This window comes from Bacillus rossius, chromosome 8, assembly GCF_032445375.1.
Source record: "Bacillus rossius redtenbacheri isolate Brsri chromosome 8, Brsri_v3, whole genome shotgun sequence".
Classification (NCBI taxonomy): domain Eukaryota; kingdom Metazoa; phylum Arthropoda; class Insecta; order Phasmatodea; family Bacillidae; genus Bacillus; species Bacillus rossius.
The window spans coordinates 48,710,154-48,733,671 of record NC_086336.1 but is presented as its reverse complement, the minus strand read 5'-3'; the positions used below and the strand labels follow the sequence as shown (position 1 = coordinate 48,733,671).

General features: G+C 40.9%; 1 protein-coding gene across 4 annotated transcripts in view; it reads left to right on the top strand.

The window, feature by feature from the left end:
- Nucleotides 1-23,518, top strand: part of LOC134534884 (SH3 and multiple ankyrin repeat domains protein 1) — a 476,867-nt gene that overhangs the window by 54,404 nt on the left and 398,945 nt on the right. For all 4 annotated transcript variants that reach the window (XM_063373548.1, XM_063373550.1, XM_063373547.1 and 1 more), the window contains exon 2: nt 18,146-18,191. The gene's annotated coding sequence lies outside the window, so the exon portion shown is untranslated. The remainder of the gene's footprint in view (nt 1-18,145; nt 18,192-23,518) is intronic.

Here is a 23,518-nt window from a genome sequence, read left to right as displayed (position 1 = left end):
CCTCCTGAAGACTTTTCATTAGCCAGGAGCAAATCATATGCCCGAGTGAGTTCAGGACAGTCCTATCATTCTAACCCGTGAAAAGGGGGGAGGGGGACATTCAACTCTCTAATTTGCCTAGTCCACCAATCAAAATAGTGCAGCAGATGCGTTCGTGCTTCCTGTCTTCTCTGCTACCGAATGAATCAGCTCTTTGTACTCGTGGCTATAAACCGTTGGAAATTACGGTACATTTACAAACTTTTAAAAGCGAAGAAAGCGCTGCGGAAGTTCTTTGTTCAAGATAACTGCGTAACTTCGTGGAAACTAGGTCGGTTTCTACTTTTTCGAGTTCTGTGTATCAGGGGTAGACATGGACGTGGCAGAAAGAGAGTTTCGACATGAATACGTCTTGTAAATCGGGATGCCAGTTTGAAGAGGTGGTTTTGGCGAGTATTAGAGTTTCGCATATTAATTATAGGCAGGGTGATGATTTACGAATGCGCAATTATAAACAGTTTGTGTGTTTTTCGAGATATTTACTTTGAGGCAGATTTTGGACACACGCGTTAACCAATTGGAATATAATAAAATTAATTTTGTGCAGAAAATAGTGAACTATTAAAAAAAGTTTACAATATAAGAATTATCAGTCAAAATTACAAATAAAAAAATTACAATGTCGAAGCATATGGCAAAAGTATACACTCGGAAATATAAGAAACGACTATTAGAAGAAAGACAGGTTGTGAAGATTCCAAAATGGCGTCACTAACTAGTGACAAACGGGTCTGATTCTGCAGGGAGAGGAAGAAAACTGTCAGACGTCTACTGGCCTAGTTTTATGATGGTTGGAGCGGCCAGCTGGCCTCGATTATCTTCGAGAGAACCCCTCTGGGACCAAGTAATGCCGGTACATCCCCCTTCCCCTCTCTCAACCACTTTACAAAGAGTCTTGTTGCCTTATTATATCGCCTGGTATGTTCTGCCCGTTCGCAGGACCCCGCTTGCGTGTGGTGGCGTAACTAGGACGCCAGTTTTCTGGGAGCTTCGGGTATCAAGTCGAACGCTGATGAGGCGACACTTCAAAAAAGGTGCGAGACCATTCCAGAAGGGGACTGATGGGAATAAAATCGGCGACGCAGGCCCCCGAGGGAAGGAAGTGAAGTGAAGTGAAGAGGGTGAGTGACCTCTTGGCGAGCGATAACCAGACGACAAGCGACGGTTTTCGTGCGCGGAGACTGGTGCATCGGGGGGCGAAACCACCGGTGATATGTTGTGTGCGCGGCGGACGAGCGATCAGTGCGAGGCAGTGTGTTGAGGACAGAGGTGCGATTTAAGAGTCGAGCCACTGTCGAGTTGAGCTCCAGTGGGGAGAGTGAACTGTGTACTAGATGAGAGTGATTAATCTGTGGACGGACATTTTAATTGTTGTAATACAATTGTGTAAATAATATTTTTGATAAATAAAACTATTTCTTTAAATGGGCTATCCCTTTCGAACCTATATATTTTTTTCCACACGTAACAATATATACATTTGATTGTAACTACTGAACTTCCCACTTACACGACTGTTCACGTTAAAATAAAATTCCGTCCGTGTCCAGACACAGCCATCCCAATTTTTTTTTGCTATGAACTCAAATTTTTGGTACTGATAAAAGACGATTCTTGCAAGTGTGCCTGAAAACTCAAGTTGCGTAGATCCCTGGGATGATTTTGAAACGAGCGTTCTTCGTAAATTTAAGGTATAAATATTAACTCTTGATAAGCGCATTTGGCGAGTCATTTTACGGACGTTACCCGTAAATATCCAGATATCACTGAATAATTAATTAGTAACCCCGTGGTTGTTTCCCGTAAAAATTTAACAGTATAGCTTCAGGAAACGCGGCCTGGTACTGCGAAGTACATCAGTAACTAGATTCGCTTGACGTGTGCGAGATCGGGAACCACACACAACTTAGAAACACACAACTTAGAACAGTCATAACTTAGAAACCTCGAAAAAATCCTCGTAACTTAGAACTGTCATACGTTAGAACGGTCATGACTTAGAAACACGTAACTTAGAAACACACAACCTAAAAACGTCGTAACGTAGAAATGCATAACTTAAAAACACGTAACTTAGAAAAAACACAAAGCCGAACCACGTAACTTAGAACTACCATAACTTAGAAACACACAACTTAGAAGAGGCATAACTTAGAAGATTCTATCTTGTGTTTTTCTAAGTTGTGACAGCACCCCTGCGAGATCTGCGATTGTGTGAGTGTGTAATGTTTGTGAGCCGGGCAGAAGTTTTTTTTTTTGTTAACCAGCTTTTATTCGTCACATGGCTTTTTACATTTTACAAATGCACCCTTTACAATACCTTTACCTTCAAACGCTTCAGCCTTTTGGCTCTTTCGTGCAAACATGAATTATTACATTACAAAAAACACATCAATGAACAATTCCACTACAACATAATGATACATTTACCAGGAAAATTGGGGAAAAGGAAGGGGGCGGTGAAGCAGTGCGCTGTGTTTCGGGCGGGTCGATCCCAGGTGCCGGTCTCGTGTGGTCGACCTTGCGGACTGACCCACTGTTCTGCTGCTGGTCCGACCGTTATGTTGGCTGTTGCCACACGGCCACAGCCTCCCCCTCCCCCTCCCCCTCCCCCGTGTCGGGCTCACACTCCCAGATCACTGCGCTCCCACAAGCGCTTCTCATTACTTCTGGAAGACATTTCGAAAGTGTAGTTGAACACAAAGAGCTTGACGTTCATTGCAGCTATCTCACACCAAATGTTTTCTTTTACTTGTGTTATACGTATTTCGACAAACCTGAAGGAGGAAAGACAACAGTGGGGGTACACCAAATATTTCCGGGGCAGAGGGTCTGAGAAAAAAAAACTAAATTTGAACACATGTATCCAAAAAAAAAAAAAATCTTTTAAGTTTTATTGACACTATGGGCTTACAGAAGAAGCCGTAGGCAGCGCGGCTACTCACAAGACATGGAATTGCACATATTGCCTTCACTGATTTTTGCCAATTCGTTCCCAACTTCGGGGGGGGGGGGGGGATATATCCCTCCGTCCCTTTTCCTGAGACCACCATTGGAAGGGAGGGTATATTTCATGGTAAAATTGCCGTGGATAAATGGCAGTCGCGAAACGAATCGAAATGCTGTGGGAAAAATTCTTGTTAATTGTAGAAGTCCACAATTTGCATCAGCTTGTCGCATTTTTTTTTTTTTTTTTTTTTATCATTTTACATCTTGTGTGCATTTTTTCCGAGCCACACCATCGTTCACTTTCAGTTTCAGTGTCATCTGGGTTGGACTGAGACACGGTACCGTCCTCAGCACGCCGGGGGAAAATGTCACCTGCTCTTCGGCTCCTGATTTTGCAATATTCCTGAAATGGATTTACTTTGATTTCACTACGTTGAGGATTTGTCAATGGCTCGTGGCCAGTTGGCACCATTATATAGCTCAGGCGTGATCTCGTGTCATTAACTGGTTTGGTCGATTGATCATGTTTTGACAACATTTTCTGTTGCACCGTTGTGTTTTCAGCGCCGAGCGAAGCTCCTTGTGACACAACATTGCGAGCAGACATGTCCGGAATTTACATGGACTTGATTGGGTTTACTATCTTTGAAGTTATCTTTGAAAGATTTGTGCAATGGGAGTGCATGACTTGATGTAAGCTTTTGGACATACGCCATTGCTAAGCACATGTATGTCTGTAGAAGAAAACTACAAAAAACCCAAAAGACAAAAACCCAAATTAAGCTAAAAATTGCTTTTGTCAACAGGATATAAACATCACATAATATTCCATAACAAGAATATGGTCAACAAACAAAAAAAAACCCACAAATGATGACAGCACAAAAATATTGAACCCAAAAAAATTCAGCACAACAGTTGAAACGAGACAAAAACACGACAAAACGAAAAATACGAAACAAACACAATAGTTTTCCAAAACAAAACAGAAACAAGCGACGTTTCGGGAACTGCTATTTGCTCCCGTCCTCAGGCAGAGACGCACATGGTACGAAAACACAGGTGCGACTGAATATTACTATCGTAATAAGACGTAAAAATTTCAGAATGATTACTAAATTTTACTAATATATAATACATGTGTTAAAATGTATTTTTTCTACCGTTAAAACCACATTTCACTTGTACTGCCCCCAAATTGTGTGTGTTTGTAAAGCCAGTTATTTTAGTTTAATGCTTTAATGATGCGCTTTTTATTTAGTAACGTACATTTACTTTCATATTAAATATATACTTATTCTTAGCAAAACTATTCATATTTCACACTGTTTTGTCTTTCAACAGCTTTTAAATACCGATATGCGTGTTTCAGCCGTAACTTGAAATCAAGAGAGACTAGGCGGCGGCTGCATGTGCTGCTATCTTGTGGCAACAGCATCAACCATCCACTCGCCGTGTCACACTCGACAGAAGCGACTTCGTGTCGTTCCAGCCCACCACTAGACACACACCTGACATTTCTTCGACCACCCTGTTGACGCATATTGAAAATGTATGCATCTCGGTTCACGCAAGCGAAGATCTAGTCCCAGTATGTGTTGACGCAACATTTAGAGGAATGAGGCCTATTGGTTTGGTTTTTGTTTTGTGAAAATATTTTTATTCAAGAAAGGAACAAGTATTTTTATTCAAGAAAGGAACAAGATTTGGTACAAAACATAAAACACTGTTCAGTATTCCAAAACATTTTGTTTCTTCCACTGTCAATGAATGTAATTTCTTTGTCTAAACGGTGACCATCACCTTACGTCTTTTCTTCGGAAGCTATAGGTACATACAAACCGGCGTATAAAAACCCTGCTGACTAGAATGAAAATTAAATACGATTGTGAAGGAAAAACAAACTGATATTAAATTAACAATAAGCCGATGATAAAACATGTGATTCCTAAAGATATAAATCAATCTTGGGCTGAGGGCATTGATTGGTACATGGATCAAAGAGCAGAATTGGGCAACTGGCCATCAGTAGGGCCATGTATCTTTTTTTTCTTTTCACTCATTGGACTGCAAAAAAAAAAAAGAAGGTATGCCCGCTCGAGCGATTGTTCCCCTGTAAGAGAAGCCATTGCCCTATTTGACCGGACCAGTGAGGACGCGTTTGCTTCCGCACTGGATGTCTTGGACAGCAGACGTGCACCTGAAATAAAACCCAAGGCCAACGACACGGAACACGGACAATGCTACCAAGTTTCAAAGCGCAGCTTACGTCTGCAGATCTTTTTAGCGGGGGGAAAAAAGAATATTTTTTTTGCATGTCCCTCTCCATCGGTCATGTAGATAAAACGCGCGGCCCGCTTCTGCAGTGACGTCTCGGGAACCTCTAGGGGCGTCGCCAGGCGTGCGGGTCTCTGGTGACGTCGACCTTGCGGCCCACGCGACGCTCTTGGCCTGCCTTCCGCGCTGTGGGGACATCAGCAGTCAATTAAACCCTTTCTTTCTACTCGCCCACTGTAGTCGACCATTTTATATCCCAACCAGCTAATGCCCGGCACGAGTTGCAATGCCTCATTCAATTATTATATTTTTTTGTAATTTGTTTGAAGTAGGTACACATGGGACGCGGCAGTAGACCGAACATTACTAGACCGAAAGGCACAAGACCGAAAGGCACAATACCGAAAGGCACAATACCGAAAGGCATAAGACCGAAATTTCGGTGTTATGACTTGTTGAGATGCGTCCAGATGAACAGTAAGCCAATAGCAAAATCATCTAAGAGGTATATGTATTTGAATTCTAGCGTATCGCCTAATGAATCCGCGAATTTTTCCTGTCTCTATTAATGGTTTTAATAAAGTATTTATTTAAATTTTAAACACAAACACAGATTAGTATAACTGTGCCATCCTTTCTTGCTACTGATCTGGACATACACGTAGGGCACATATAAAACACAACAGTTCTGTTTTCAGATTCTACACTTTCACGGATTCGAAAATTCACCAAAAATTGATCAATATAGTTAGTCTTCGAAATGGTATCAGTATGTATCTCAAACTATTAATTTAAATGTGACAAGTATGTGATATTTACTCTTACGCTTTCCCCGTGTGTCCGCCAGCCATTGGTTAGGTCTGTTCAAAGTGAAATCTGTGTCGGACGCGCTGGGACCCGAAGCATGCTTCCGTTTCCCGCGTGTTTAGGTTCATTTCCCCGCCGTGCCAATAGCTTACTTCCGGCCACCGCTTTCGCGCTGCTTTCGTAGTAATTTTTTTTTTAATATCATTTTCCTTACCACAGTCTGATATTTTAATTACGACTTAGATCTCTTGACGTGACGTAGCAAGAGGCACGAACTCCCCCTCCCCCCTTCCCCACTCAGGGGGGTGGGGACCGTGGCTCAGTAGCTCTGTTAGGCCCCGGACCACGACGGGTGCCACTTAGGCCCGTTCTTCAACGGCACGTAAACGGGGACGGATCTCCCTGAACATTTCACTAGGTATCGTTCGTATCTGCTGCTTCAACAATGCACGGAAACGTAACAAATGGCAACCAGTGAAGCTGCATTTCAAGGTTACGAAGTTTAATTTGATTTAGAAAATGTATTATATATATATATATATCAAGGCTTAGAACCATTTCACAGACAGAATTTTCATAAATAATAAACGACAAATTAATAATTTATTATTAGACATTCTTCTACTTGAGACAATTTTTAACTTATTTAGAACATGAAACATGGCTACCACCGCATCCAAGTACTCGGCTTCTATTGGTCGCACGGAGCAACGTAAACGGAAGAGCTCGGCATTGCCGAGCTAAACCGTAAGGGTCCGTCTCCGTTTCCTTGTCATTTTGGAACGGGCCTTAGGAACACGAGAAAAGTATCGAAAATTTTTGGTATCGATACCGATATTTTAGTACTTGAAACTTTTAAACGGATAGTCCTACCATGTCTTTTTTTTTGCAGGTTTTCGTTTTGAATAATCCTAGACATATATTTTTTTTCTAAATATATAATTATTACCATAATTATGTCTAACCGACCCAAAATCTGGCTGGATTGGTCAGATTCAACAAGTTCCATTGCACTTTTTATTTATTTATTTATAAAAAAAGGAACGAGTTATCGAAAGTGAAAGATAAGAGCGAAAGTATTTACGATGCTTAGAGACCGGAAAAATTCGCAGATTCATTTCGTGATAATCTAGAATCCAAAAACGTTTGCCTTTTTACCGCATCAGTGATTGGGCCACAGTTTATCTGAATAATACTCGGCCAATGAAAAACCTTTAACAAAAGAAGTATCGAACCACGAGCATCCCAATTAACAGGTGTCACGAGTCAGTAGCCAATGAGCAGGTGTAATTATCTCGCGTTCATAGAGGTTCATGGAGTCTATCCTATAGGTCATTGAAATCGCTAATTTTTCCGGTCTCTAACGATGCTCCGTTGGCTCGCATTCGTTTCATTAACTTGTTTTGTTCAGTTCCTGTTAGATTCAAAGTTGTGATATATATATATATATATATATATATATATATATATATATATATATAATTTTCTTTGATTGTAAAGTTCATAGAAACAAGTTTTGCTATTTAATGTGTAAAACATCAACGCTAAGTATGTAAGGAAACGCCTACTAGACTGCAACAAGTTATACTCACACCAGCGGTTTCTTCCTTGCGATAGGCTGACGTCTGCGAGAGAAGTCGTTGCCCTATTTGACCGAGCCACTCAGGACGCGTTTGCTTCCGTACTGACTCACTGTGATTGGTGTCGTAACAATCGATATTGACTTGTAAGAAACTCATCCAATCACGAGAGACAGACAATGCTACGGTGTTTTAACTTTCAGCTAGTCTCGGAGTCTTTTCGCGAAATATGTATGCCCCTAATAATGAGTATTAGATATTAGAACACTTATTTATGGTTGTGTTTGGCATAACCTAACCAACATTTCACTTCATAGTTAATTGCTAGAGACCGGAAAAATTCGCGAATTCATTTCGCGATAGGCTAAAATACAAATAGTTATACCTCAGTGCTGCCTCTGCTATTGGTTCATAACTCACCTGGATGACTCTGGGCCAATGAGAAACACCCGACCATAGCTTTATAAGAATCACAGGCTGCTACGTTGTAACGTCTCAAAACACAGCAGCCAATGAGTGGGTGGCATTTGACGGAGTGTACGTAGAACTATGGAGTTCATCCTGGAGGTCACTGAACCCGCGAATTTTTCCGGTCTCTATTAATTGCCTTATTTCCTAGAAACCGCTGCTGTGAGGATTTCCACAATTCTTTAGCAGAATTTTCACGCACTATAGTTTCACTGATTCATAGCATTGATCCAGTGTCAGATGTGAATTGGTTTGCATGTGTGGCGAGTCACTGACTGCTCACGCTGCAGAGGAATACCAAATACGGCCGCGCGCGACAGGCCGCGTCGGCGGAATCGGTTCTGGCACTTACGACGGCAGTTCCCTCGTGGTTAGGCCGCAAAAGGAGATGACACATAAAAAAAAAAAACTCAATGGAAAGCTTGTGCGAGTGAAAGCAGGGTTGGAATACTTAATTTTTATGTCCACAGTGGTTGTTTTTAAGTTTCTATTTTCCACGTGCGTCAGGTGTTGCGGTTAGCCGTCTTGCTTTACACCTGTTTTTTTTTTTTTTTTCCCCCAAAAGTTGTCGCGGACTATTTTAAACAACATTCAATTCGTACAATTGTTTATCCCGCAATAATGCGTCCTTTGATTTATTTTAACGTTTGGAAGACATCCTCCGGAAACAAAATAAAAATTGGGTCACCACGAAATGTGTTGTAAATAGTTTATGATGCGAAAAGAAATATTATGTATTTCCAAGGAAACTGACTGTTCGTAGTAAATCATGAAAGTTGACAATCACAAAAACATTAGGCAACCAGAGAGCTAACGAAAACTCTAGTGCCAGCCAGTTTTCTCTCCTCGGTGTAACCGTATCCACTTGGTGTGCAGAGCTTCAAAAAAATAAAACACGTGATTAATTAAAAAAAAACTGCTCAAGATATCTGAGCGAGTCTTTATTTAAATCATTTAAGAATACGCGCTGAGAGCGGATGAGGAGTCCTCTTTCCGTATTTATTTCATTAAACTGCATTTTTAGACCAGCGAAACGAGTAGCTAGAGCGGGTGTTCTCAGAATAATTTTTAGGCGTGAAACATCGGATACAGATTATTGAAAGTAAACGAGGGACTTCATTACGCCTTTATCGTAATTTCTCCTCCATATACGGTTACCGCTCATTTCTCTTGTTGTCCTGCGCGCCAGTCCACAGCTTTGCACTTAGAAATTTCAGTAAAATTACGCACTTTTCCAACGAAGAATTTAAATCAAATAAATGAAGAGTACTTCGTGATTTCAAATAACTGAATCTTCGTAGAAGCTACGCCGTACTTAGACTTAAGAGTTGTGTGCTTCGTACTAAAAAAAAAATTGGTTGTCTGTAAAGTCGGTTTACGGACGATAGTTAAACGTGACGTCATAACAACACATTTATGATATGATTGAATATTTTTATGAATAAAATTAAATCATTTTTATTGAATTATCACTATTTTGTATGGATACAAAGGAGGAGTGAAATGAAATCTACAATTTAATTGATAAATTTACTTTTATTTGCACTCATTAATTCAAATATGTTTATTACTTTAACGAACAGATTATTTTAACTATAACTTTTATACATGTTTGCTATTTAACTTCTTCCAATCTGTGTTATTCTGCTAAGGATAGGACGATGATAGGAAAACTAGGAAACGAATGGGAGAGTTTCAAGTTTAATGTGCCTCGAAAAAGTCATATCGATGGTTGTTCCAATTGAGTGGAAGAGAGATAGATGCGGCGCAAGCGTGCAGTGAGCGTAACGGGACACAGTGTAACGGGACAAGGTGCGTAACGGGACACTTTTTCGTGAGTGCAGCCGGCGTTCATCGATTTATTAGACGTTGTCACGTCAAAAACACACATTTGACCAAATAAGTGTGTTTTTGGATTAATGTTCAAAGTAAGTGAACTCAAGTGCCCGCAAATTCACGAGGATGACCGTAAATTCACGAAGATCCTGTGTGATGCGTAACGTCGGAAGGTGAAAAATCTTTTTAACGGTGTTAGCGGGAGACACCAGCGCCAAAAGCACCAGCGGACGTGCGTCGCACTTGACCCGCACTTGACACTTGGTTCGTAAGGGTCCGTTGATACAGCTTCCTTCAGACGCCACGTACGTCGCCCGTCGAGCATTGCGTATAAACTGTCACGTGGTGGCGGGGTTGTTCGCCAACCGGCGGAGCTGCTAGCCTCGTTTACGAGCCCACACATTTTTTTTTTTTTTTTTTTTCAGCGACAATAAAAAAAAAAGTTGTGATCTTCACTTTCTTGCCCGACATGTCGGGGCGCTGTCGTGACCTTGTACACTGTTCTGCTTGTCAACTGGACCTTCCCTTCTCTCTTCCTCTTTCCCCTTCCTTTGTCACTTACCAGAATAACTGGTTGGTGCCGCGCCAAGACCACTTATGAGATGTTTATAGACGCGACCCGCAGGTAGTCTTGGACGCGGCAACACTGTGCTAATGGAAGGTTCGGCGAAGGTTGGTGGGCGACACCTAACTGCTCCCCCCAGCGTCGATATTCCGTGGGCAATGCTTCATGTGCGGCGAAAGGAAAGAAAAGACAGTTTGGAAACGTTGTCGACCTGTTGCAGCCGCCTGTCGCCAGACTGCTGCGGTGCGCAGTGTCTGTACCGTCCACGGGGAAGTGAGTGCTCGTTTACAGTTGGTTTTAGGTATTTTTTTTAAATGAATTTTAAACCCTTCACTGATAAAAAATATTTACACCTTAAATTTACGAATACCACTGGTTACAGATTATCTAGAACACTTCTAAAATGTGCGTGTGTGTGTGTGTATGTGTGTGTATATATATATATATATATATATATATATATATATATATATATATATATATATATATACATACACTCACGTGCTTTATAAACAACTGTGATTTTATTTCGTTGGTTGCGAAGTTTATTAACAAGGCCTAATGGCAGTACTCCAAGACGTTCGGGTAAGGTAGTGAATAAGCACTGCCTTGTTGAGACACAAACGTAACCTAACTCGCTGGCTGTATCCCAGTGTCCAAACAGAAACCCAGTAAGGAAATAAACCTGCTACAGTTTTAATGAACTGTGCCCTACGCGAGGCTAGAAACTGGTTCCAACGCATTCTAGCGGATGTTTCGAATTGTTACGGCAAAAATAAAATCCTAGAGATAAGCAGCACCATCGCACAAAAAAATGGAACCGCATTTCTAAATTTTTGTCAAGTACATTTTAAATTGCAATTATTTATCTGTTAATGACCGTCAAAGTGTACAAAATGTATTACAGGATAGTTTCGCTATCATGAAAGTTTCATTCGGCACACTAACACGCTTCGTACGTCCCCCGATTATAACAAAAATTAACTATATACGGGTTAGTTGCACCAGACGCGAGTCCGCCATCTGGACGCGAAATCGACGGGAAAGAAAAGTGAAGCTCTGCGCCGGGCGCGGGATTCGGGCGACAGACCGGCAACTGATAAAGGACGCCCGAAAAAAAAAAAAAATCCGTTCCTCGTAGATGAAGGGACTGGTCGTTTTCCCATCGTGCGCTTTTAAATACGGTACAGGTGTGTGGCATATTCGAAGGCATGAACCCTTGTTTCTTGTGTGTGTCTTGGGAATGGCGGCCCAAGGGCCGTGGCTTCTCTCGGGCTGGAGCTGACGGCTGCTCCCCCCCCCCCTCGTCCTCACCGAGCTGACTCGCGGCGACTGCTGACGGCGCCGGGACGCCACTAACCGCTATCCTCGCTGACGGCGCGCCACCCGAGTCCTGTTGTCCTCCGCGTCGTGTTCAGGCCGCGCGACGCGACCATGTCAGCCCGAGAGAGAGAGACAGAGAGACAGAGAGACAGACAGACAGAGAGACAGACAGACAGACAGACAGACAGAGAGAGTCAGTCAGAGCTTTGAATATATATACTGTATAGAAGTCGCGAGTGGATAGGATTTACTCTACGTTTTTCAAAAGCGTATAATGAGCAGCTTGGGAACTTCACCGCTGCAGGGCCGCTGCCGTAACGCCCTGTATCGCCTTAGGTTGTTATTTACACGTTAGAGCGCAGCACTGTCGCCCGCTGTCATTCCCCGCACCCCTCACCCAGCATTCACTGCAGCTCAACGTCGTTCAACGGGAGGGGGAAGGGGTGTTTGAAGAGTTCGACACTTGTCCGCTAGGGACCACCACAAGTCGATGCCCTAGAGATGGTGGCGATTGCGGCGGTGAATTAACCAACTACCTCAAAACCGTATTAGAAATTTTAACCTGGGCTGGCGACTTCTATACAGTATATGTATTCAAAGGTCAGAGAGAGAGAGAGAGAGAGAGAGAGAGTGTGTGTGTGTGTGTGTGTGTGTGTCTTTCGTCAGTTACTCGCCAGTGACGTGTAAGACATCCAACCCAGGGAGCGATAGTCGGATATTCAATAATTGCATGTTATTTTGGTTTATCAATGTGCTCGATTAAAACTGGGAACATATCAATGGAACGGTTTTGACAAATAACTTTTTTATTACTATCGGAGGTACTGGGACAACTACTCAAACTGCCCGAGTAAAGAATCCGAAACCAGTATTACTGAGAACTATTTTTTAGTGTGTTTCCATGTAAATGTACAAATTTGCAAATACCTGTAATTTTACATGATTATTTATTCTCCATATACAAAAAAATATATAGTGTGGGAAGTTTGGATGTACGAGAGAACTTAAGTTGGATTTTAATACTTCTCACTTTCAATTCGTGGTTTTCGCCCATCATTTTTTTTGTGAGATGTGAATGAGATTGAATAACGACGGGGAAATTCACACGCTAAAATAGTTTGTAGTTAACAGTAAGTAATTTTTCAAAAGAGTGCTTGAGTTGTAACTACTTAAAAGCATATTCTGTGGTTACTAAGAAAGTAATACTGGCAAACTAAATTTTATAAACTTTTCCTGTCCACCTAAAAGTTTTTTTTGTTATAGTTGTAGGCTACCTATATTTTTTAGTAGAATCAAATAATTGATTGTGTTTTCTTCCAGCTAATTAAAATAGTGAAACACTACTGTTTCAAGCATTTAAATTCACATTTACCGCACTTTAAAATAATTCGGGACTTGTAAAGTATGAAAGTTTTTCTGGTGATTTTTCTTAACATGAGTATGGGCTTTTAAAATCCCTTACATGTGGCATGTTTAGCGACGATTGGTCTATTATAACTTTTTAAAACATCGTAGACACACTGCTTCCCTTTCCGCAATACTCGGAAATCCAAATTAATTTCGCCCTCTTCCCCCCCCCCCCCCCACCACCACCAATTCGGTCTTTTCAAATTGAGGGCAGAGAGAACGTTACGACTTTAAAAGCGTTTTATTTTTTTTTTTCGTCGGGAAATATAGCACCGCGCCACCACCCTATAAATGTCGGGTCCCTGGGTGGAAAGGGGGAGTGGGGGTGGGAGAAAAAGACTAATCTTCTGGTTCCAGACGGACGGTTGTATTTTCCTTTCTCAGGGAGAGGACCTTATGGGTGAGTGGTTGTGTGTGTGTGTGTGTGTGTGAGATCGAGAGAGAGAGAGAGAGAGAGAGAGAGACTCGCGTCTGGCAACATTTGATGTGGGATCTTCGCGTGCAGGAATAGAAGACGTGGCGCGGCGCTGCAGCCCCTCGAGGTGGTGACGTCACCACGCGGCGACGACATTTATTGCCCTCCCGACGATCCAAGGTTACGACAAGGGGAAGGGGGTTGTGGGGGTTGAGCCCTCCCCCTTCTCTCTTTTTTTTTTTTTCACTCTATTCCTCCACGTCTGGCGGTTAGCGCCCCGTCAAAGGAACCCTTCCCTCCCCAACTCAAACCTTTCTCGCATCCTTCCTTCCCCCCGTTTCTCCGCTATCTAGTTTCTGGTGAGGTCGCCCTCTCTTGTCCTGCCGCCGTAGCTCCGGTTGGCTGCAGGCAGGTGGTCCGCTGGGTGTCCCAGCCTATCCGGGACGAGTGATAAGACAATTAGACTTCTGTGGTTCCCCGAAAACACATTCATACGTAGAGACCGGAAAAATTCGCGGGTTCAATGACCTCCAGGATGAACTCCATAGTTCTACGTACACTCGGTCAAATGTCACCCACTCATTGGCTGCTGTGTTTTGAGACGTTACAACGTAGCAGCCTGTGATTCTTATAAAGCTATGGTCGGGTGTTTCTCATTGGCCCAGAGTCATCCAGGTGAGTTATGAACCAATAGCAGAGGCAGCACTGAGGTATAACTATTTGTATTTTAGCCTATCGCGAAATGAATTCGCGAATTTTTCCGGTCTCTATTCATACGTCTTTTAGGCGCGTTGAATGAGACATTTCAGTATGCGCGCGCATCACGAAACGGTAATTTAACTGATTGGAAGTACACTGCGCATATGCGTCTCAGCAACAGCTACGGTCCGTAGTCGTGCAGATGGCGAAGCAGCTCGTGGCTACGTGCACCCGTATGTATTCACTTTTGTAAACATCGGAGGTTGTACTAAGCGTAATGGTGTGTCAAGTTATAACAAGACAAAATCACAACTTCAAAAATTACCTATAATTAATCACATGGGCGTCGCAAGGATATATTGGGGGGGGGGGGGGGGGGGGGTTAACTGCAAATGATTTAGTTGTTGAGGAATATCCATCCCCTGCGGAAAAAGCGGGGGTCCCCCGGGAAAATTTGGGGTTTGAAGGTGCAAAACGGTGGTTTTTAGACATTTTCTTTCCTAAATATTCTAATTATAGTTGGTTGCAATATATAATTTATTTTTTTATAGAAAATATTTTCAGAGAACAAATTTGTAAAAACACAGTGCTCACATTACCACGATTGGACTAAATGCACCATGCGCAACATATGGGTTATATCACAGAAATCATATTTTTAATATAACTACGAAACTAAATACATTATTGGAGGGGACGAAATTGAAGACTTCTATTATTGGGGGGGACTTCCCCCCCCCCTCGGTTGCGACGCCCATGATTAATCAGATAAAGAATTGTGTTGGAACAAACATGGCGTCGAAGATATATCTATCTATAACATCATGAATACAGCGCTATCTCCTAAGTATTTTTTTTTAACTGGACGTTTCAGTCAAATTTAAAAAAAAAAACCTATCACGTGTATACATGAATACACGCACAATATTGTTTTACTTTCAAACGCCATCATGTCAAGTTGTTTGTAACGTACTTTTTACAGCGTTTTTTTCAGTGGCGGCACCGTGCTCCACGTGGTTCCCTAATTTACATAACACGTAAAGCACGCGTGTATTTTTATCCGTTGCATCATTTGCCCTTCCTGGGGAAAGGGGGGGGGGATGTGCCCAGGTGCCGCCACCCCTCCCCCCTCTTTCTTTCTCTCTCTGGCTCCGCCACTGTAACCTGACCCGCTCGACTTTGGGGAAGGGGGGAAATGGAAGTTTAAAAAAAAATATTTTACTTTAAAAAAAATGAATATATAATGTAACCGGTGCTGCGTGAAATTTAAAGAGCATGCTCATATGAATAGTGTAATATTATCGCGTGTGTCTGTTGCAATTAGTTCTCACAACTCGCTTCTGTCTTGTGCGTCCCGCGGGCTGAGATTTCTTTCTCCGTGCGGTAAAAAACCTGTTATACGCCAAATTCTCTCGCTTTTCTCCCCCTTCCATCGTTACTTAAGTCTCTATGTGGTAGTAGTTCTCCCCCGTTAACCCCGTCATAATTATAAGCTGTGCGTCACGTCAGCGTTTAGAATATCACCGACAGTCGCGCGCCGGCTGAATCATGGTCCGCGCGCCTGCCTGAGAAAGACATGGGCCCGCGCGGGGATATTGCGCGCCTCCGCTAATAGCACAGGCTTTTCCTGTTCTCGGGACGCGACGAGTTTTGGGACGCTGGTGGCCAGCCGTGACGGAGTGCTCATTACACACTCGGATGGCAAATCACGTCTCAACACTGTTGTTTTCGGCCGACATAATTATTGCCAAGTTCGCGTCGTGTTGGCTAACGGCAGGGAATTAACATTTTTCGCACCTTAAACAACTTAACAATAATTTCATCCTTTTAAGGTAGATTTCAAAGAAATACTAGGTACCCATTTGTAGCCGTTGCCATGGTGCGACTTTCGGAAAAATTTAAAGTTTTTTCGTTTCATGGTCCATGGACCCCAAAACCATCGTCAACTCTAAAGTTTATATATTTATATATGCGTGTTTGTGTTTTTTTGGACATAATTGTCGCAATTTTTCACAAATCACTTCCGGAACTGATATATAAAATCTAGTAATGGAAAACCTTGGTCGTTATTGAGCAATATCCGACCAAAGTGGTAGAAGTGGGGAATGATAAAAAAAATATAAAAAATAAAATAAAACAGAAAAATTGCTGTAACTCCCATAAATATGGCAAATATTAATATTTAATGCGAACACAAAAACTATAAATTAATTTAAAAAAGGATTATTTTCTTTACTGCGTGGAAGTTCGATAAGTGTAAACACCATGTTATAATAATTAAAAAAAAAACATCGTGGGCTTCTATGCACATAACGTCTGCATTTTCGAAAGTTTTTTTTTGAACGCTTCCCCTCATATATATTGCCGTCGAAAACGCAAGCCCAAAAAGAAGCGAGAGAGTTGGAAGTAGCACAACACTTGCATTGCGTTATTGCGTGTTGCGATATTTACGAAGAACCGGTACGGTGCCGTGAAATGAGATTTGCGTTTCTTGCGGGGGTTTGTAAACCCGGCCCCGAAGCGTGCAGTGCTGTCTTGTGTGCCGACTCGGGTGACTCGAAGACACGCGCGGATAATCGATTATGCCAACCTGCTGGCCTTGCGCGGACCGGGCGAGGTCGGCGGGCGGTTGGCAGGCCTGGCGCGCCCGGCGCGCCCCGTGTCATTTCGTCTGTCATTTGTCATTCTGCGACGGGGAAGCCTACAACTCACGTAGTTTCGGTTCCCTACCACGTTCGTGCAACTTCGGATTTCTCTCGAAAATTGAAATTAAAAAAATCGAAGGGTTAGGTTAGGTTAGGTCAGTCACAACATGCTTGTTTTCATTGGAAAGTTTCTGATTTAGCGGCTGGAGTGGCGTTAATACCAAAACGCAAAACTTCGGAAATCTTCGGAAATTCTTGCAGGGAACCGAAACTATGTGAGTTGTAGGCTTCCCGACGTCTGCAACGCTGCACGTCATTCTAAGCATAATACTGTTGATTAAAAATATGTATTTAGATTTAATGCTCAGTCTCATTACTTTAAAAAAATGGCCTATTTATGACAATTTTAACTCGATACTTCCCTAGCATTCCTTCCGCCACAAATATTTCCAAAAGATAGTCACTTAGTGTAATTGCAACGGTATTGAAAAGTCGCGCAAGTGATAATTAACGTACTAAGAACGTACTCAGTTACACCCATGACATTACACTAAGCGAATATCCGTTGAAAATATTTGTGACAATAAAAAAAACGCAAGGGCGGAATCGAGTTAAAATTTTTAGTAATAGCCGTTTAAATAAAAGTAATAAAAAACGAAAAAAATAACATTGCGTGTGAGGCAGAGCCTTTAACACCTCGTGTTATTCTATTAAATACATCACTTAAATGCTTTAAGTTCATTTTTAGTTAAAATATATAATGTAACCATTAATTGTTTGCATTTGAATAATTCGGACTCTTTGTAGTGAACACGTTTTCAGTTACACACAGTTCATTTGTTAATCTCGAAAAAATAAGCCTATTTGAAATGTGGGTTTCAGCTGTACTTCCAAGGATGTAAATTATATTTAAGATTACTTTATAACTCTACATTTTGGATATGCAGGCCTAGTTTTTTTTGTTAAATTGCAGAGATGGTGTTACAGTAGTTATATTTAGGCCTACTAAAGTTCTCAAATCTTGACTCTTTTTTTGTGGCATGCTCTTAAGTTGATAAACTGGAATTAAAACGAATGTACTAACGAGGATTCATGTGTGATCATTTTGTAAAAGTTTTACCGACACGTGTTTCAGGTTGACGGCGGCGGAGTCGTGTAATGCAACCAGTACACAGCTTTGAGTGAGTACCTTGCAGCTGTTGTACGGACCTGATTCAGCCGTAAAAAAAAAGTTTTTTTTTTTTTAATTCATACCCTACTGTAATTTCAACTTAAGTTCATTTTGAGTCATGGCATTTAAAATTGTTTCTCAGTTACGAAGGCAATAAGTAAAATTGTTAAAAATTAACGCTTTGTTATTTTATTTTATTTTAGTGTCTGTGATTTAGTGTTTGCCGACCCTGATCTCTTAAACTGTTAATTATTTTATTTCGAATTCGGGATTTAGTTCTGACCTGTTGTTACCAGTTCTGTTATGCTCGAATCTAATTTGAAAATTTGGAAGAGATGGATCTGGGGAGCAGGACTCACTTCCCGTCTTTGCACAACCTGTATTTATAGACAATAACAGTTTTAAACTCTAAGACGCTAATTGCGTATATTAGAGGTATTAAGCTAGGCGTATTTCAATAGTATTTTATGTACATAAAAATAATTACGAGTAAAGATAAATTTCACCAACTTTAAATACTCTGAAAACTTTAAATTGTAGGAAAATTAAGAGGATGTGCCACAGAAAACAGCAAAAGCCTGTGAACTACTTAAATAACCTAGTTTCATATTTTTTTCCCAAGTGAATTCGTTAATTCGGAATCACTTAAAGTGTATGTCATTAGTCACCGAGAGGTGACTACAGAATCTGTAGTGAGTGACTCGCTGATAGAAACCGTGTGTTCAGTCCTAGATGTGTGGTTTTGAAACACATGAAATTTTTTTATATCTGTATAAAAAATTGTTATGTTAACGTATTTTCACTAGGTTTTTATTAGTAATCAACTTCAGTAGTGTAACTGGCTTAGGCTTTGCAATGATCAGCGCAACTAAATCATAATCTTGAAGTCATTGATCCGAGTTTTAACACGGGTGGGTGCGTAATTAGAATTTAAAAAAAAACCTATATTTTTTGCCCCAGCCCGTTCAATTAACCCTTTGACGTTAGTAGTTATGAAAACATCTCCTGAAAGATACCATTGGTGTAATTTTGTACATTTATATGTAGGTTGTTACGTAGTACTACTATTAAATTTGAATTTCAACATAATGAACATTTTTTTAAAGGAGTTTTGTCGCGGTTTTTATTTAACTAAGCCTAACTGGCCAATAGTTTGAAGCCCGAATTTCCAAGAAGTGTGAAATGTTCGAGTTAATCGTGTCATAATGTGCCTGGTATGGCAACGGACGGTCATTTTAATAAAATTGGTGTAATTCCACCACTTTTTTTTTTGTGTCACAGATGCGCGCGCTGCTCAAATCATGGACAGTGGGGAAATATTTTTTTGGTACTTTTTGTATGGCTTACCTTCAACATCGGCCTCATGCTCTTCCCTAACCACGGTGTTTGTTAATAAGTCCTTATTTCCACTAAAACAAGTGAAGCTTTGTCTCCGGTGGGCCGTAATGTATGCGCCGAGGTACGCATATCGTTGACCCTAAAAAACAGCAGTTGTTAAGATAAACACTTCAGCCGAGTTCGCAATCAGAAAAACAACGTAAGCGAGTCGCTCACGACTGTGCACTCGACTTATATGTAATTGGTTTACAATAATTTGAATTCTTATGCATTAAATTTTAGCCAATGATTTTTTTTTTTTTTTTTTTGGCGTTTTGTCCGACATCTTGTGGTGGTACCTCATAAAATAAATGTCTTAACTATCTGGTATTTATTACGCGACAGCTGACTAGCAACCTGTGAACAATAGATATTCAGCATGCACATTCATATAGGTTACTAGCAGAAACTGGCAGACGTTGTCTTGCCAGTGTTTATTTATTTACCTCTATATGTATAAAATGAGGCGTCCAAAGCTAGTTGAAACAGACGTCATTAGTTATAAACAAAATTAATAATGGTTATTCATATCGAAGTCCAGCACTTCAGACATGGTATTTCATTTTAAACTCACTCACCAATTACAAATCACAATCACAATATGACCATCGGTTGAACGGTTTAGAAGTTGATGCGCTGCAGCGCCATCTAGCGGAGAGTTATAGCAAATTAGATATCGCGAAAATATTTACCGTGTTCAAATTTTTATGTAAGTATACCAATTTTCATGGAGATCGGTTGAACGGTTTAGAAGTCGATGCGCTGCAGGGCCTTCTAACGGCCAGTTACAACAAAAATGGATAGCATGAAAACCTTCTGCGTGAGGAAAAACACTTCGATGTGCCAAATATCATAGCGATCGGTCAAACGGTGTCGGAGTTTATCGACTTCATACGTACACATCAACATTTGAGAGGTTTATAGTAACGATTCTAACTTCGACACATATTTTAGTATTTTTTTATTTACAGTTATTGCTAGTCACTTTCAGCAGATGAATGCCTAGATTTATTTCAAAAGCAGGCAGTATCTTATTGAAAATATTCTTGCCACCTTATGACATATAAATTTAAACAGTTCCCAACTCCCACCAAAATGCCACCGAACTTTGTTCCCATGAGATGTTTCGTGTCCATGACAGAAATAAAATATATTTATTTCCCTCTTAACGCGCATGACCACCCTGTGAGTAGTTGTGATTTCTGTAGATTCGAAAAACATGGCGGTAAAATCTTTAGTTCGCCACCCATGGTCCATGATTTTTTTTTTTTTTAATTCGAATCCAACCATGAGAAAATTGCCGTGCGTGCGAACAAACAAAGCAATAATTCCGTCAAAGAGTTCGGCCCAGTGCTACACGGGGCTCCTACATTAGCTAAACGTGGCTATCTCGCCGAAACATCCAGTTCATATACATGAGCAGGAACCTGTTCTCGCCGACATTTACAACGAGTTCCACTTCTCTGCTCGGAATCGTTGTTAAGGGGGGGGGGGGGGGGGGGGGGACAGAAACATTCACGTGACTTTCTCACGGCAAGATCGTATATTTCGCTATCGGCTAGCTCAAAAAGTTTCCGTCAAAGGCCAAATGACCATACCTAATACAGCGAGTTTTTGTTGCGTTGTTTGTGGTATTTACTTATCAGTCGTAAACTTCGCAGTGGTTTTTAAAAAAACATTTTTTTTACTAAACCATGACCATTCTTGGAAGAGCACGGAGCTTTAATCTATGGAGTGGGTGTTTCGTAAATAGTAAGTCACTCTAGTTAGTAAATGGTTAGCAAAACAAACCGTAGCTGTATAAAGACTAATAATAACATGAGTTTGTTTAATAGCGTTAAAGGAACTTTCTTGGAAGAATCGTAAAAAAAATGTCATCATGAAGTGAGCGTAGTTAAACAAAGCTGTTAAGTACCACATCGGCAAGGAATTAAGGTTAAACTTAGACCGCCGTGTTTGGAACAAAATCATTCCGGGTAACTCGAGTTCTAAAAATATTTCGTAGTGAATCAGTAAACTCAATCATGTGCATTGCGTACTGTAAAAATTTATTTGCTTAAAGTTACTGATGCTGTTGTGTACAACCATTTTGTGATCACGTTCAATTCTGGTCCAAACTAAAAGCCCCACATTTTTATTCTTAAATTAAAATTGACCATTTTACTTTAATTAAGTACATTTCGAAACAAGTGTATTAAAATACTGCTTTTTAAGAAGCAAATAGTTTTTCAAGAAAAACATAGAATTTTATTTTATTTGCGTATATTATTTTCAAATATCACTTGAAACATAGCTTACTCTTACGCATTTGTCGGAATACTTCTCAGCTACTGCATTTCGCCTTTGGTACAAGCCTGGACAATTACGCTAGACACCAACGGTCTACCAAGATATTAAAGAACAAATCTTATTTTAAAAAATTGGCTCTCTAAATTTACAGACACTTAACCAAGGAAATACATACTTAGTGAATTTGTTTTGAGTGTGTGAGAGAATGACTATCATAATAAGAATTTTCTTTTTAAAACAATATGTAATATGTTTTAAATTAGTAGTTAATTATATTTTAGTATTTAATACGATGTTTTATAAGATTTAGGTCAGTGATAAATTTGGATGTTAAATTGGTAGATGATTCAGCAGTAATTGCTTTAATTTGTTAGTATGTAATTTCATGTTTGATTCCTAGATATAACTTAGTATACGTTGTTTGTCTCTTGGTTCAGTGTAAGAGAAGGCTTACAAGCCGTAATTGTGCCAAACAAAAGACAAATAAATAAATAAAAATGGCGCGGTGTTTCTTCTTTGACAGTAAAACTAGCTCCGCATTCGAATAAGGCGTATGTCCAGGGCTTTTATTGGTACTTGTAACTTCTGCGAACTTCGTATTTGTGCGCTAGCCGTGGATCCTGGGTTTCCTGGTAAACTTTACGGGAAGTAAAAAAAAAAGTTACTTATCAATGTGTGCCAACCTCTGCAGTCTGACTTTTAATCCTTGAATGGGTTCGAATTCCATTTCGGACATGGGAATTTTAATAATTAATAAGTTTGTCAGCCGTTCCACTCGGTAATGTAGTTACAAAAAAAATTAGGATTAAAAATTCGTAGAGACCGGAAAAATTCGCGAATTCATTTCGCGATAGGCTAAAATACAAATCGTTATATATCAGTGCTGCCTCTGCTATTGGTTCACAACTCACCTGGATGACTTTGGGCCAATGAGAAACACCCAACCAAATCTTTATCGAATCACAGGCTGCTACGCTGGAACGTCTCACAAGACAGCAGCCAATGAGTGGGTGGCATTTGACCGAGTGTACCTAGAACTATGGAGTTCATCCTACAGGTCTTTGAACTCGCTAATTTTTCCGGTCCCTAATGATTTGTTTTTACACAAAGGAGCGGTTCATATGTAGTGTAATTTTTTTTTGTGAGAGTTCCAAACCAAAATCAATTATTAGATCTTTGTAATTTTTTAGTTAGTATTTCATACGCTTGGTGGTTGGTTTTCTGCATTGCCGTGCGAGTTCTGCCCTTTGTTATTCGCCCACAAGTGGTTGGGAGGGAGGGGGTGACTGTTCATGACTGTCGGAGGTCGTAACTGCGTGCCTCCTGGAGGGAACGACTATTGTCGCTGATTGGCCGCTTTACGGGCGCCTTGCTCACGACCGCCGAATCACGCACTTCGCGATGGACCGCGCGGAGGGCCTCTTTGTCGCCTGGTGTCTGAGGCCGCGTTCCGTTTCGGTGCAGCGGCGAGAGGGCACGATCTCGGAGAAGTCTTTTTCGAGTCACCCGGTATGACGCCTCAGTTCGTCTGGCTGACGCACCCTCTTTCCAGTCATTTGTTGAGTTACAGCAAGACATCGCAATAGTCCACATTCGTCCTCATTTGCTTAAAGACGTAATTATTTCGGACAGAAAAGTGATTTTTATGGGTATCTGGGTACGTTTTATTGG